Source organism: Cupressus sempervirens, chromosome 3 (genome assembly GCF_028749045.1).
Source record: "Cupressus sempervirens isolate cs-2001-9-10 chromosome 3, ASM2874904v1, whole genome shotgun sequence".
Classification (NCBI taxonomy): domain Eukaryota; kingdom Viridiplantae; phylum Streptophyta; class Pinopsida; order Cupressales; family Cupressaceae; genus Cupressus; species Cupressus sempervirens.
In genome coordinates, this window is record NC_143120.1 from 8,798,938 (window position 1) to 8,813,617 (window position 14,680).

Genomic DNA, 14,680 nt, shown 5'->3' on the forward strand with positions numbered 1-14,680 from the left:
ATCCTAGCACATGAAATACAACATGAAGTAGAATTATCTTTCCATTCTCCCTTTGAAACTAAATAGTCCCCTTTTCCAATTAGGTTGAGTTTCTAGACAAGTTTTCAATAGAAATTTGCATATTGGTGTTCTCTAACTTATAACTAGAGAAGTACTCTCTAACTCTTTTCATATGAAATGACACTCCACTATCTATATACCAAACACATTGAGAGGTTTAGCTAACCATACAAGCTATGCGTGAAAACTCATCTTGCATTCTACTGGAGACTTCTTTTGTACTTGTTGAAGTTGTCACCTACTTCTTTGCCTTCTTTCTTTCTAGGAAAACACTGACCTAGTTATCATACTCATGACAACCAAAGCACTTGACCTTAGAAAATTTCTTCTTCTTCTTCTCACTTTTTTAATTTGATCATTTTCTAGACCCCTTCTTTGCTTTCCCTTTTCTCGCTATGGAAACGTTCTCTTGTTCCACTTCACTATTTTGATTCTTGCTGGCCTAATTGACAAGAGTTAGTCTAAGGTCCTCCTAAATGAAATTAGTCCATACTCAATCCCAACTAGGTAAGGTATCTCATCCACTTACAACTTGAATAAAGACACCCCATTTCTTAGTAAAATCATTTAGGGCTATTCTCACTAGCTTTTCATCTCTAGGGCTATCTCTAATAGCTTCTATCTTGTCCTTGACAAGTCTAAACCTGGTGAGGTAACTTGTGACATCTTCTCTCTAGTTCATCTGAGTATTCTTCAACTTCTCTCTAAGTATCATCCTCCTATTGGTGGTAGCATTCTGTTATAGATTTAGAATGGCATCCCACATCTTCTTTATTGTATCTAGCTCTGAGATATGTAGAACAATATGATCCTTGACACCATCAAGGATTGTCCTCCTCACCTTGCCATCATCCTTCTTGTATGCTTAAAGATGTGTCACATTTGTATGTACAACTACAATAGTGTTAACACAATCCTTGATAGTATTTTCTTTCAACAATAAAGAAAGTTTTGCCTTTCAAACACCAAAATTCGGGGAACCATCCAATTTGTCCTAATCTCTCAAACTAGCTGAAGTCGTCTCAAGAGATAAAAGCAATAATAAATCTAAAGAGATAAACCTAAGTTTTATAAAACCTTAATTTCTTTCTTTTGGGAAAACTTCTCTACCCTTAACAATGCTCTAATACCATGTTGAATATTCTTATTATAGTAACTGATTATTAATCTCCTATCTTAGATAATTATTAAACTATAAAAAATGAACTCACACATAATATCAAAATATAAAATAACAAAAAATTCACTTATAAAAATAAAGAAATAAATTAGCAACAGAATAAACACAATATTTTTGGACAAATTTTCCCTAGAAAAATGTTGCTTGGATTGGTTTTGACGAGTGTCTATAAACTTAAGTCATTTACTTAGTTCATGCCGAACAAGTAGTATATTGTCGAGCACATGTATAAGATAGAGCATGCCGAGTCCACGGTGAGTGCTGAGTCACTCAAGTGTCAAGTAGACAATGTGTGCTGAGTGATATAGATGTCGAGTAAGCAATGTATGTCGATTCATTCAGATGTTGAGTCACAGTGTAGAAATTAGTATATGTCAAGCATCAGAGACTTCAAGAGTCGAGTAATATAGTTTTGTCATAATTGTTTTTATTGACACCAACTACCATGTAAACCATTTTTGAGCTGACTTATAGATTAAATTACAATATTTTGGAGATAAGGACAAATTTTAAGTTGGAATACCTATGAAATACATTCATCCAATTAGATAAAGGGAAGGTTTAAGTGAAAAAATGGATGAATCACAACCATTGAATCATACCTAACCCTAAGTCACCTAAATCTTCTTGAGGAGGAAAAACCCTAAAATTTCTATGGTATGTGGAAGGAGTGAAGAGAGAAGTTTGCATGCAAAAATAGAGAATTCATGGTGGCTAAGGAATTGTGAATTAAAATTGCAATGCAAAATCAGTTAAAGGAGAACAAAGGAAGAAAATAGTACACAACAAAGAGACATATGATCAAGAATACATCAGTTTAGAGGTGATCTATAATCAAGAAACAAAGTGCTAACCACAGGATCAATGCTAAGATATTCTAATAGGTGAATCAGTTAAATCTCTTAATAGAGTAGTCCTAACATGCTATATTGAAATCTTCTAACAAGGTGCTTACTTAATTGTAAGTTGAATTCCTTTAACAAGGCACACTTCTAATAGGGTGTTGAAATCCTTTAACAAGGTGAGACCTAAGAGTCTTTGTAAGCCTTTAAGAGGGAAAATTTTTCATAGGGTAGATCATGTTTCATGATCAAAACATTGTAACCTTCATTGGATACACTTTAGTACTATAGTTGTGAAGATTTGTGGGTGTCATCCCTACCATAGTTTTACCTTCTCATTGGAGGGTTTTTGGGTAATCATATCTAGTGTCATATATGTGTAAATATTTACTTTTTTATAGGATTTAAATGTAGATGATTTATATGATATTTCAGTTTACTTAGTGAATGTATGAGATGGATGTGTGGTCAATGTTTTCATGGGTCAAAGTTTAAACTATTGATTCACTCCCCCCCCCCCTTCCCCCCCCCCACCCACCTACAAGTTTACCTTTCCTATTGTAATTCCAACTACCTAAGGGAAAACTAGTTTTATAGATGAGAAATTATATTTATAGTTCAACAAATCAAGAGATAAAAAATTCCTTTCCTCTCACTAGTAGAGCTCTGACAACCTCCTAATTTCTCATGCTGATATTCCTCCATTGCTATCTCCAACACTATTACTGTGCCTTTTGCTAACACTACAAGACTATTTTCTATCAGTGCAAATTCTTCTACAACTTGTGTTCTCCAAATTCCCCCTTGATCCCCTTATATATTACTCCTATTGGAAAACCAATGACCGAGATTGATTATCAACTGACAGTCGAAATTAAAACAACTTAACAACCCTAATCAAGTTGGATTCCAATTTCTTCTAAAAGGATTCAATTAATTAATAAATATTTGTCCCAACTCTAATTAATTTTTTAATGAAATAATTAATTGAGCACTAAATAATAACATATGGATGAATAACTATCCAAGCTAAACAAAACTAACATTTTGGCCATTGCTAAATATTCCCTGCCACAAGAGATCACAAAATTAGATTATTAACTATTAGTCAGTGTAATTTATTTTGAACAAATTGGTAACTATCATACCTTATAAACTATAAAAACCCTCCTTCATTGAGTCTTGTACTTTGATCAAAGTTGTTAGCTGCAACAGAAGGAAATTGTAGTTAAACAAATACCTTCCTCTATAAAAAAAACTATACATTTTCTTAGACCAAACTAGACCTTTATGCACTTTAAAATAACTTTAACCCTATACTCATGAAGAGGGCTTTTGTAATTCATTAAAAGGAAAAACAATACCACAACTAGATTTAGGGAAGACTTAAATAACATGTGAAGTGTATTTAAAATTACAGATCTTACTATTGATACTTCATCAATTTCTAGGAAAAACAAGGTTCATTTCATCAATAGTTTAATTTGAACCATTTTACAATACAAGCCTAACTAAGTATAACATTTATTGATTACATTATCTAAATCTATTTTCACGATCAATGTTTCAAATCAAATAATCAGCAGTTTCTTTTCCAACAATTAAATTGAATTTATCATAAAGATGAAAGAGTTAGAGAAGTTCTTTGTTTAATCCTTAACATATATATTATAAGTGTAATCTAAACACATATCTTCTTCATGAAATTTTTTTAAATGTGATCCAAAATAAGTAAATTTCAAATATGATTCTAGAAAAACAAATGATTTGCAAATATTTTAGGGCTTTAAAAACTACTACAGTAAAATGATTTGATTTTATTAGTTTATGAAAAATGTGATGAAGAATATCTACTACAACATCATTCATTTGTAAAAGCATCTAAACGAGAAATAAGTTTGAAGTATAATCAAGAAATTTTCAATTAGCTTCAGCAACTCCTATAGTAAAGTTCTTTTAATTTCATCAATTCAAGTGAAAGAAACATTTCTTTTAATTTGTAGATCATGTCCTTCTTGTTTGGATCAACAAAACCTTTAGGCTATTCAATGTAGACTTCTTCATCCAATATACCATTGAGAAATGTTGACTAGACATCCATTTGATAAACCTTAAATCCTTTGTATGCAACATATGCAAGTAGGGTCCTAACACCTTCTAATCTTGCAATAGGAGAAAAAGTCTCTCCATAGTCTATTCCTTCTTCTTGAGAGTATCCTTTGCATACTAGTCTAACTTTGTTCTTTGACCCCTTACCATCTTTATTCAACTTATTTATGAATACCCACTTAGTTCCAATCACATTTTTATCTTTTAGCCTGGATACAAGAGTCCATGTTTTGTTTTTCTCAATTTGTTGTATCTCTCCATTCATACCCTCAATCCAACTTTCATTTTCTAATGCATCTTTGACACTTCTAGGTTCAAAATCAGCAAGTAAACAAGTACCTTTTAGCTTACTTCTTGTCATAATACCTTCATATTTGTCTCCAATGATCTAATCTGGTGCATGATGTCTCCTTACATACTTAGCTAAAATAGGTTCCTTGCCTTTTGAATGAATTGCATTGTCATCCTCTTGCACTTCAACTTTAGGTTCTGGCTATTCTGTCTACTACTCAGGTCCTTCAGACTCGATAGGTATTGGCTTGGTAGCATCTGATTATAACTTGGTTTCTTTCAACTCAGTTTGAACTTCCTACAACTCAGTTACCAAAGACTCGAGAGTAAAAGATTCTTGATTGACAGATGTATCTGGCACCATATTAGGTTCAATGAAAAAAAAATCTCCTATAATCTTTTGGTTCCTTTTTTCATTTTTCTTCAGTCCTTTTTGCAAACTCATCAACTTTCACATGTGCACGTTCTATGACTTTGTGAGTAGACAAATTCAAACATCTATATGCTGTGCTTTTGCAAGAATATCTCAAAAATATTCCTTCATCACCTTTCACATCAAATTTACCTTTTCTAGATTCTTTCAAAATGTAACATTTACTTCCAAATACTTTTAGGTAACTTACATTGGGTTTATAGCCATACCATAACTTATAGGGGGTTTTTAATGAGTCCTTCTTCAACTGTACTTGGTTCAAGGTATGAACTGCAATGCTGATTGCTTCCTTCCAGCATTTGATAGCAATGTTCTTTTCAATCATTAAAGTTATTTCATAGTCCATGATAGATTTGTTCCTCCATTCAGCTATTCCATTTTTCTTAGGAGTGCCAAAAGCTGATACCTATCTTTTGATTCCCCTTTCAATGCAAAATTTATTGAACTCATGGGAGATGAATTCACCACTTTTATCCGACCTCAATCATTTCAGTCTTTTTCCTATTTCCTTTTCTACTCTAGCCAAATACCACTTGAACTTTTCAAAAGTTTTTGATTTCTCTCTCAAGTACATAACAATCATCATTCCAAAGTAATCATCAACAAAAAGAATGGAAAACTTTTCTCCAGTATAGCTTTCAATTCCAATAGGTCCACACAAATCAATATGCACAATTTTGAAAACTTCTTTAGATTGATAGTTCTTACTTTTAAAACTAGTTTTTCCCATCTTACCAATCTAACAATTCTTGCATAGACCAACATTAGGTTTCTTTATACTAGGAATGCCTCTTGCTTTTCTAAATTTTCTTATTTTCACCAAGTTATCAAAGTTCACATGGCACAACCTTCTATGCCATAACCATCTTTCTTCAACTTGAGCAATAAAACATGAACATTCACCAAGTTCAAGTTAGAACAAGTTACCTTTTGTCTGTATGCCTAATCCAATTAGCTTTCCTTTGTCATCTAGCAGTCTTGCTTTTCCATGCATGAATTCCACTTTGAATCCATTATTGAGTAGTTATGCCACACTCAACAAATTGTGTTTTAGACCTTCTACCCAATATGTATTATCACATACAAGCTCCTTGGTTAGTAAAATTCTTCCTCTTCATTTTATACAACAAGGTTCATTATTACCAAACCTCACACTACCACTATCATAGTCTTCAAATTGTTAAAACTTAGTTTTATCACCAATCATATGATGAGAGCAACCACTATCTATGATCCATGTATCATTCTTTCTTACATGAGAGATAAGTGTCATTTCCTCATCATTATCAGATTCATCTTTCACAACAATGTAAACAATTTCTTCTTCCTCTTCATCAGAATCATTAGAATCCTTAGTCATGAAACATGTTTTCTTACCTTTGTCCTTGAATGATTTGAAATCTTTCTTGCCAATGCACTTGTGACCTTTCTTCTTATCCTTGTTTTTCTTGTTTGAGCACCTAGCAACAATATGACCAATTTCCTCACATGAAAAACAAATTAGAGGAACCTTACCCTTGTATTTCCCTCTGCCTCTAGAACATTTTCTTGCAAGAAGAGCTTCAACTACCTCAAGATCACTGTCTGAACTCTATTCTAATTCTTCTTCACTTTCTAACTAAGAATCATTTATCTTCTTACCTTTTTCCTTGAGTGAAATTTTGGCTTCAAATGCTAACTCAATGTTCTTGGAAGCTAGAACATATTTATCATAGTTATCTAGCTCAAATGCAGTCAATCTTCCTACTTTGGCTTCAAAATTTATCTTATGATTTGCTTCACATCTTCTTTCTTGAATTGTAGAAACTCTAATTGCATAAATGGGAAGTAATGTTCTAAGAACTTTACTTACAACTGTTTCCTCCTCAATATCTCCTCTAGAAGCCTTGATAGCATTGACAACTACTTTAACTCTTTCAACATATTTGGCAATGTTTTTATCCTCTCTCATCCTCATCTGGTCAAATTGTCCTCTTAGATTTTCTGCTTTGGCTCTTCTCACATTATCATCATCTCCATAGATTTCTTTCAGCTTGTTCTACATTTCAAAGGCTATTTTGTAGTCCTTGACATCATCAAATTCTTCATAGCTTAGGGTAGATGCAATATCTATCATCATGGTGTTATGAGTCTTTTTCTCAGCAATGTCATTTGTAGATAATGTACTAGAAGGAGTTACATATGCTTCATCTAGATATTTCAATCTTGTATCTACAATGGAAGCTAGATGGAGTCTCATGAGACATTTCCATGTTGAAAAGTTATACCTCTTAAGCCTTGGAATTTCCCTCTTGTAGGACATCCTGATCTTTAGCCTAGATCCTTAAAATCCTTCTTGCAAGCACCAATTACTCTGATACCAATTGTTGAAAATATAGATGGAGTAACTGAGAATGGGGGGTGAATCAATTGCCACAAAAAAAAATCCACAAATCGTTTAGATGTCTTAAATAACTAGTTACTACTGTCACTTAGTAGCCACATAGAAAAATGTTGTAACTCGATAGATGAACTGTGTATTAACTTATTATTGACAATTAAATATTCACAATTATTAACATGCATTCAAAAAGAAATAACATGAACACAAGAGACACTTGATTTAATGTGGAAACACAATATGGAAAAAACAACCAAATAAATAGCTACCAATTTTCACTCTTCTGAAGGGAGCCCTATTAGGAGCCAACCCTATTAAAGGTTACAAAACACACTGTTAGGTATGACCTTATTAGAGGATTTAATCACCTTGCTATGAGTGTCCTTTTTAGAAGACTTTAGAAAAATTTAGTAGAACTATCCACCTTGTTAGAGGATTCACAAAAATGGCTGCTAAACCATATTTGTTAAGAGATTTAAAATTCACTGCTACAATTGTGAGAAAGTAACAGTGAGTGACCTAAATGAGATGCAACTAATCTTTTCTGATACAAATATTTGTTCTGCTTCACTAGATCCTTACTGATCAAATACACCTTTTTGGCTCCTCAAGGATATCTGATCCTTCTTCAAAATTTTCTCACATTTCCTCTTTACACAATCAACTCACTTGCATGCTCACTCATTCATACATCCATACTTTAGAATTCACAACTTGACCTTTTATTTATACCTTAAAAATTGTCAAGTTGGCTCATTTACAAGTTTTATTTACCAATAAATAATACATCATTCAACTACAGTCATTACATGAAACAATTAAACATTATTTCCCAAAACAATGAAATCCTTCATTGGCCAACCCTACTCAGTAAACACTACTCTAGAAATGATTTCCAGTGTTAACCAAGTGAAGCTTGATAAACACTATGAACTCTGCAAAATCCTTTGGAGACTGACTGAACTCTGTAAAACTAACTTTCCTTCACTGACCTTGTGAGCTTGGTAGAAATTGACTTTTGCCATAGAATCTTTTAGCGCCCAAGTGAGCTCGGTAGAAACTGTCTTCATATTGTAACTTCCAGAAATGCTCGATAGACTCTGTAATTCACTTTGCTGACCTTTTAAACTCGGTAGACTCTTTCTTTTTCTTTTCTAACCAATTGAGCTTGGTAGACTCTATTTGATAAGTAATATGAAATTTGTGTAACATCAAAGAAAATACACAATTGAACAATTGTATCCAACACAACATTTCTTTTAATTTTATCAATTCAAGTGAAAATAAAATTCCTTTTAATTTTATCAATTCAAGTGAAAACAACATTACTTCACAAATTTCTTCATCCTAAATTTTTTGGGTAAGGCAATGATAGTTGCACCTGGTGGGGTTCTAGCCAAGATGACATAGTCTTCAAATGGCTAGCTGTAGAAACAATAGAGTCCAATACTTAGAAATATTAAACAAAAAGTGATTTTGAGCTTTAAGTTGACAAAATATTAATTGCGTTGCCTAAACTTGAGTTGCAGTTGTAGTGTTGGATATGCACAACAAACTACTTTTGAAAGGTAATGCATTATTAACTTAAATTTAAGAAGAATGGGCTACAAATTAGTACTAAAATGAAATAACCAATCATCTAGCAATTGAATTTTTGAATAGATCATTTGGAATGTCACAAAAATACTTAGAAATACACATTTTTTTTCCTAAGTTACAAGAAGAAGATGGAGTAACAAAATGAGAAAAGGCTCAAAACACTTTCCATTCTCTACTGAAAAGTGCCATTCTACAAGCTTCATAGTATGTTTAAGGCATTTGTCGCATCTTTTAGTTGTTAGTGTCTCCTTGTACATAACCAGATGATAAATGGTCATTACTAAACCCTTGGCACTAGCATTGCTAGCAAGACCCTATTTTTGAGGGCCATGAATTTATTTTCTACGAAAAAATTCTGCATTGTTTGATTAAAAAATTTAGGAAGGTGGTAAGAGCTAGAAATGCACACATTAGAGTTTCCAACATCCACAACTTGATCGAAGAAAGTTTTGTTCTTGATCATAATGCTTAAAATATTTGTTAAAAATCATGCATGCCTTGAAAGAACAAAAATAAGGAATAAACACAATAAGAAAACTTGCTACAGAGAAAGGATATTTTATTGATTGATTGTAAAACCTGATTACAATACCTTTCATACATCACATAGAAATCAGAGGTCAATTACAAATCAAACTCCTAATAGAGTTATCAACTATCCATGATTATTAGTTATGATTCATTTTTACTGATTAAACAACTACAGATCTAAATAGACTCAAAGTTATAATTAATTAGTGCTTATTTCTGAGATCAAACTACTACAATCAATTTAGTTGAACAACTATTATATCTAAGACCTAAGTACTACAATCAATTTAGTTTCAGTTATTAAATATGCAAATCAATTTTACATGGGCACCTGCATGATCCAAATTATATAGATCTAATATTTTTTATAGTATTTTTCATATTTATTTTTAATAATTGGGTAGCCTTAGGCTCACTATTTTAGGGACTAAACTAGATTTTTAGCTCTTATTTCCAAGGGTGTAAGCGGTTTCAAATTCCCAGCTATGGGTGAAAAGTTATGACCCCAACAAGTTGGGGTAATTAGACACCTAGTTTTGAATAGTTTAGTTTAATTTGTTGTTTATTTTATTTTAGCCACATAAACATTTTGAGTTCATGGTTATGGTGGCTGTTGATATTCCATCATTGTATATATTCTTCCAATCTCAATGAATCAGATGACTTTTGATTTGCATACAACTCTTTTGAATTTTGCAAGATTTTTCAAAACTTAAACATTAGTATCACAGGTAATTGATTCACCAAATATCATATTTTCAGCCCACTTCATCAATTGCATGATTCTTCAAAATGATTTAATTGAAAGAAATCATCTCCTTCAAGCAGCCCCACTCCTGATGGCTTACTATCTAAGAATTCAAACTTTTGCCACTGTAAAGTGCTACTACAGTCCATTGATAAATTCTTTATGCATTAGGCAAATCAATAAAACCCATGTAGCTATTTTTTGGATGAATCCATAGTTAACCAAATTGAAAAATATTTATGGCAAGAAGAGAGAAAATGGAATTGAGGCTTTCATTGAAAGATATGGCATCTGCATACATACAACCATCACCAACCTCTGCAATTTCAGGACGAAATTGGGTATGGCTGAAATTGAGAGTAAAAGATGTTTTTAGTACAAGGAAGCAAAACCCTAAGACTTCTATCATTATTCGTAAGGGATGACTAAAGAATCAAATGTCAACCTTCTATTAGTACTTTCATCAAGCAATGGACTTTTCTTCCCGCTTATTTTATGACTCTTTTATCTTGTCATATGGACACGAAAGTAAATATAAAAATTAATTAATTAAAAATTAAATAAAAAAGCAACAAAGTAAAAAACAAAATAAGATTTTTGTCTCAAATTTTTGTTTTAAAACAAACTACTATGTAGTTATTTGACTAATCAATGATGTCTTTTCAGTTCGGATCCGTAACTCCAACTTCGATGTCTTTCATTACACTAAATATTTAGTCAACAAGTGATAAGATATCAAAGGAAGTTTTTCATAGAGGAGATGACAGAGGAATATTGTAAGATCTATTAGTGATACAGATCCAGTGATTAAAAATAGACCCCAAAAGCTATACACGCTCAACCTAAACCTGTTTATATCTTTATTGTCATTAGGACTGCCACACAAGGTATCATTGAAATACGTGGCTTCAATTTTTTGCATTTCTTCACTCTCAGAGACTGACAAAAGGGCCCTTGAGATGTCTAAGAGTAAAGGAGAACCTTTTGAAAACATCTGCACCAGAACCATAGCTAAGAATTGGTTCTTACAAATGAAAAGAACGGGTATTAGATCAAAAAGAATTGAAGGGAACTCACAAATCCTAGACCACAAGTTCTATAGGTAGGCCCGATGATTTTATATCCGTAGTGCTTAGATAGAAAAAGGTGAAGGTAGGGGATTTCATCAAATATAGTAGCAACACCACCATTATACGGACCCCTTGTCAGAGCTTCCCCATATTCTTACGATGTTGAATAGGAAATTTTTTTCTTTTTGATATTTCGAAGTGCTCTTGCAGATATTCACCTACAAAAGACCCTCTTTGATATCCTACCTGAACTCCCTTGTTTCTCACTGACTCCACACTTGTAATCACTGGTGTCATTTGTAGAGCTGTGCGGATTGAAGTAACATTTGTTGTGTAGCTCGCTGTCAATATCAGAACTACAAAAAAGCCAAATTATAATGGTGATTCGACTCTTGTTTCTCAATATCACCTCCCTTACAAACATTGCAAAAAAAAAATCTCCTTACCGAGACACTCCATATGGTAGAAAGAAAAATTTATAGACATATATGTCTGTGGGTATGTTGAATTTTGAGAACATCTCAATTCTATCATTTGATAACTTACTGTGAGAGAAAAAGAGTGTCGAGAATGAAAACCTAGAACAAGGGACAAATGAAGAAGATTTAGATAGATATATAGCTATTTATTTGAGAAGAAAATGTAGTAGAGAATATCATTTTATACCATAGAGTGGTGATCACTTGGGTGATGGGATCTCCTCCAAAAACATCATTTATTCCATGCTCAAGAATGCACACCACCGCTCCTGTAAAGATGACGGATGAAATGGTTGCAAACCACAATCCACAAGTAAATGGGAGTAGAAATGCCCATGGACCATTCTCACCATTAATAAGGGGTATCACCATTGCCATGCCATTTTCTGTAAATGGAAGTGTCCAATCCACAAACTTGCTTCGATTTTCTAAAATTGTAGTATCGCCCACCACCGTGTCGACATTCTGCCAAACAAAACCTCATCTGCAATAACATTCAAGATTAAATTTAAAAGTTCCTCATAAATGATGCTTAGAAACTAAAATTGTAGCATGAGAATGAGATGGAGACATTGAGGTAGACTTGATAGACAAGATCGTCATAGGTATGATACTCATAAGGAATGAGATCATATTAAATGGTATAGTCTAGCCGCTTGAGAGCTGCATCAAATTCACCCTTACAAAATCCCTTAACAGTGCTTTGATTACAACTTTTATCATATTTGACCGTTAAGAACTCCTCGAATCCATACTTTACAAGCACCGTAATTTGAAGCCTTTTGCCGATTGTGGGTGTCACCCAACCTCGTGGAATTTTCGTGTTTCCCCCTAGCCAAATTACTATCTTAAGACTTTCTATGCTATTGTAAGGAGGCCAGGGAAACACACTAGATAGATGTTGAGTTTTGTCCATCGAAGTCTAGTAATCGAGCACACGATAACTTTTCCCTACCACATTTACAATTTCATAACTAGACCCTGAGAGTTCTCCATTGCTAAGACTTACAGCCTCACTTAGCCCTGTAAAATTAGTTTCCAATATGCATTGCAACAGCCATTTGCCCTGCTGAAACAACCTGATTCTTGTTAAGTCCATTGCATTTCCCAATGTTAAAGGAGGGCTAGAAGGCTCTGAGAAGATAAAACTTATATTACTGGAAGCCAATTTAGTAATGGCCCAGGCTATCATTTGTAAGCTGTCATAAGCCAATAGTCCATATTGGTTGAGCTCTGTCTAGGCATAATCCTCGTCCGAGTTCTCAGCTCTAAATTTTTTTTTCAACTGTTTAATGAAATTCATTAGTTTTTCTGAATTGGGAACATAAGTCTTCACTCCAACAATGCCTTCCATGGATGCCATAGTGGAAGCATTTAGTAGAGTATCCAAAATACTGGTAAAGCCATCTGTCGTTATCTAGACATAACTGATACCTATCATTTCTATGTCATGTGCCTTTGCAAAGAGCTTCATCCCAAGACCAGCTTCCATGTGAGAAAAAAACACTCTAGAGTGCATATTATTCAATTTGAAGAGCTCTACCCTTATGGCCTCTCTAGTCACGCTTGGGGAAATTGAGGATCTATATTCTATTTTAGATCCCACGTCCCTCAGTGCATCATTGAGTGAATTCATGATGCCAAAATTGAAATCATCGTCAGGATAAACAAACACAATTTTTCTCCAATCGTAGTACTTGACGAGGGCCGCAATGGCCTTCATCTGCGATGCATCACTTCATGCCATTTGAATAAAGTATGGAAATCTGGAGTTGGAAAGAAGGGGACTCGTAGTAGAAAATGACACAATCGGTACATTCACTGCATCTCCTATATCTAATACAAATCTTGTAACTTGAGACTTTTGTGGCTCGATTATTGTGACTGCTTTGTTCTTGAGGAGGTTAACAATTGCATGAGTAGAATCATTAGTTTATTTTTTCAGCCATCCATACATAGGACTTAGTAAAACTAATAAATTGGGGGAAATATGGGGATAAGGAAATTGCTTCACCTTCACTTTTGAGCAGGTCAATGGCTACATGATCAGAATTAATAGCATAAATGTAAACTCAGCCATCCATAATTACAAACCATTACAAAAATCCTGACAAATTGTAGTAAAAAGGGAAAAATAAAAGTGAAATATTGGTAGATGCACCACGGAGTGAATCCCCCTGGCTATCTCGGATATGCAGGTGGAATATTGTGCCATTGAGAAGTTGTGGATCATTATTGATGTCCTCCATGGCTAAATCAATGGCGGTTTTGGCCACTCTCCCCACAAAAGAATCAAAGTCTATGATAGCTCCTACATGAACATTGTTACCATATTGCATTGAGTAGCATAGAGTTATTTTAGGGTTTTTCTGGTTGAAGCTGAATGCTCCCAGATTTTGTAATAGTTTAAATCTTAGTTGAATAGAAAAGCAAGCAAGCATACTTGAATCTATTGTTCTTCCTTTTCTATTCATTGTATTTGAGAAACTTGGTTGAAAGGTTAAAGCTTTGGCTTTCTAGTTTTAATGGTGAAAGCATTCATATTGAATTCCTCTAAGTTATAATTTTTAGGTTTGGAACAAAACACTCGGCATCCTCTTCACTTTGTTGTAAGATGCGAGCATTTTCTTTGTGAGCCGAGCTCACTTGACATCCATTGGTGTGGAGCATTTTTTTTGTGTTCTGAGCTCTTCTTGTGTCGAGCCAACTCGACACCTGTTGCTTGTCACTTGGCACCATCAAGTGTCGAGCAATCTATGACTCAGCACCTTCATGTGCTGAGTAGTTTTTAAGTGCCGAGAAAAATTTTAGGTTTAGAGTTGTGAGTGTTAAATTTAATTTAATATATTTCTCACATGGTATCAGAGCTTTGAGGCCCCACATCCATAGTGAGTTAGGGCATTTGTTTTCTTGGGATATTTGACATGGCAAGAGATGCAGGAAAGATATGGCAGTAGT

General features: G+C 33.7%; 1 pseudogene; it reads right to left on the minus strand.

Moving 5' to 3' along the window:
* Positions 1-10,873: 10,873 nt before the first annotated feature.
* LOC149564460 (glutamate receptor 2.7-like) lies at positions 10,874-13,445 on the minus strand (annotated as a pseudogene).
* Positions 13,446-14,680: the final 1,235 nt, after the last annotated feature.